This window comes from Rhynchophorus ferrugineus, unplaced genomic scaffold (assembly GCF_030347505.1).
Source record: "Rhynchophorus ferrugineus isolate W39M unplaced genomic scaffold, kcgeb_rfMv2 rfM589, whole genome shotgun sequence".
In the NCBI taxonomy this organism is placed as follows: Eukaryota; Metazoa; Arthropoda; class Insecta; order Coleoptera; family Curculionidae; genus Rhynchophorus; species Rhynchophorus ferrugineus.
In genome coordinates, this window is record NW_027473166.1 from 20,001 (window position 1) to 23,088 (window position 3,088).

Here is a 3,088-nt window from a genome sequence, read left to right on the forward strand (position 1 = left end):
AAACGCATATCGAAACGTTTCTATTATAAGACGACGACGACGACGACGACGCGCGCTCACGTCATAGACAGCGCTTGCGCCCCTTTCGCAGCCGCCGTCGACTTTAAAACGCTCTTACGGTTTATTTTCGTCTTCTCCACTACACACAACGAGAGGAGCGGAGACAGACTACTCGAAATGGTGACGTTCGTTGTAAATTTTCGTCGTCTCACCTCGTACGACAACAAAAGAGCATACGCTGATCATAGTTTGGCAATATTTTCGTAAACTAAATCTCACCCTTTTGGAATGAAACAAACGAAGGGTGATAAGATTTTCGTAAACTAATCACATTACCGATCATCGTATATGTTCGTCGATATGAGGATCGAAACGTCGATTAGAAATATAATTGGCAAAATCGTTTTATTTTGCGCTCGATTTGTCCATTTATAACGAAATCCGTCGTAGGCCGACGATTATTACTCGTCGTCCTATATAACAACATCTTCATCGTATATATCTCCGCTTTCGGGCGTACATCTTTTAAAACCATATATTATAGGTACCCGAAAACAGCTACGTTGACGACGTCGAAATTCGATCGGAACTTCCGAACTTCGTAGATGGCTCTTTAACGTTCGACAATGATTTTTACAGACTTGTACGTTTACCTATTATATATATATAGGCATAACAACACACTGTAATGATCCTTCCGCAGGTTCACCTACGGAAACCTTGTTACGACTTTTACTTCCTCTAAATGATCAAGTTTGGTCATCTTTTCCTACACATCGACGACGCCGAAACGCCATCGCGTGTCGATCCGAAGACCTCACTAAATCATTCAATCGGTAGTAGCGACGGGCGGTGTGTACAAAGGGCAGGGACGTAATCAACGCGAGCTTATGACTCGCGCTTACTGGGAATTCCTCGTTCATGGGGAACAATTGCAAGCCCCAATCCCTAGCACGAAGGAGGTTCAGCGGGTTACCCGGGCCGCTCGGCCAGGGAAGACACGCTGATTCCTTCAGTGTAGCGCGCGTGCGGCCCAGAACATCTAAGGGCATCACAGACCTGTTATTGCTCAATCTCGTGCGGCTAGAAGCCGCCTGTCCCTCTAAGAAGAATAGTTTGTACGCCGACAGTAAAAACCGCGCACGAACCGCGAAACCCGAAAGCAACGCGGCCGGCGGGCCTTTAGGATGTCAAAAAGCGCCTAGTTAGCAGGCTAGAGTCTCGTTCGTTATCGGAATTAACCAGACAAATCGCTCCACCAACTAAGAACGGCCATGCACCACCACCCACCGAATCAAGAAAGAGCTCTCAATCTGTCAATCCTTCCGGTGTCCGGGCCTGGTGAGGTTTCCCGTGTTGAGTCAAATTAAGCCGCAGGCTCCACTCCTGGTGGTGCCCTTCCGTCAATTCCTTTAAGTTTCAGCTTTGCAACCATACTTCCCCCGGAACCCAAAAGCTTTGGTTTCCCGGAAGCTGCCCGTCGAGTCATATTAGGGAACGTCGACGGATCGCTAGCTGGCATCGTTTAAGGTTAGAACTAGGGCGGTATCTGATCGCCTTCGAACCTCTAACTTTCGTTCTTGATCAATGAAAGCGTTTTTGGCAAATGCTTTCGCTTCTGTTCGTCTTGCGACGATCCAAGAATTTCACCTCTAACGTCGCAATACGAATGCCCCCATCCGTTCCTATTAATCATTACCTCGGGGTTCCGAAAACCAACAAAATAGAACCGAGGTCCTATTCCATTATTCCATGCATACAGTATTCAGGCGAAATTTTAGCCTGCTTTGAGCACTCTAATTTGTTCAAAGTAAACGTGCCGGCCCACCTCGACACTCAGTAAAGAGCACCGCGGCAGGATTGAGTTGGGCCGTCGTAACCACGACGCGCACAACACGCACGCCGAAACGCACGCGCGACGGCGACGCGACACGACTAAGCCCACCGGCAGGACGTCTCGCGAAAAACACGCCAGTTAACACCGCGAACGATGAACCGGCGGCGCGAGACACAAATTCGACTACGAGCTTTTTAACCGCAACAACTTTAATATACGCTATTGGAGCTGGAATTACCGCGGCTGCTGGCACCAGACTGGCCCTCCAATTGATCCTCGTTAAAGGGTTTAGAGTGTACTCATTCCGATTACGGGGCCTCGGATGAGTCCCGTATCGTTATTTTTCGTCACTACCTCCCCGTGCCGGGAGTGGGTAATTTGCGCGCCTGCTGCCTTCCTTGGATGTGGTAGCCGTTTCTCAGGCTCCCTCTCCGGAATCGAACCCTGATTCCCCGTTACCCGTTACGACCATGGTAGGCGCAGAACCTACCATCGACAGTTGATAAGGCAGACATTTGAAAGATGTGTCGCCGGTGCGAGACCGTGCGATCAGCTTAAAGTTATTCAGAGTCACCAAGTTGTACGATGACGAGCGCGAACCCGAAACCGATTGGTTTTGATCTAATAAAAGCACTCCTTCCATCTCTGGTCGGAGCTCTGTTTGCATGTATTAGCTCTAGAATTACCACAGTTATCCAAGTAATTGTGGGTACGATCTAAGGAACCATAACTGATTTAATGAGCCTTTCGCGGTTTCACCTTAATTCGGTATGTACTGAGACATGCATGGCTTAATCTTTGAGACAAGCATATGACTACTGGCAGGATCAACCAGGGAACTGTTCTTATTATTTTATCGACACGAAGCAGATAAAACAAATACAGACACAGTTTATTTTATAAGTTTGACTTATAAAGAAACGTGTGCGTAAGACGACGATATATAATATATATCGACGACTAATAAAAAGGAGGTGCATGATAGCGCGCCTAGACGACGGAAAAACCGGTCCGAGGCGCCACGCTCTTACATTTTAATATTAGTTGTCTAATAAAACAAAACGATATCATCATCTTAGACACATCTTTTGTTTTTTTTATACACAACCGATCGACTAGGCACCCAATTATCTCGATTATCGACGACGATCGTCGACTACGTCGAAAATTGGATGCCGCAAAATATCGTTCGGCGTTTATAAGACCTCGAAAAACATTCTCTCCGAACCCTTCGCTAGATAGAAATATATA

General features: G+C 47.1%; 1 non-coding gene across 1 annotated transcript; it reads right to left on the minus strand.

The window, feature by feature from the left end:
• Window positions 1-686: 686 nt before the first annotated feature.
• Window positions 687-2,675, minus strand: LOC143206207 (small subunit ribosomal RNA). Its single transcript, XR_013008203.1, has one exon. It is a non-coding gene; the product is annotated as a small subunit ribosomal RNA (ribosomal RNA).
• Window positions 2,676-3,088: the final 413 nt, after the last annotated feature.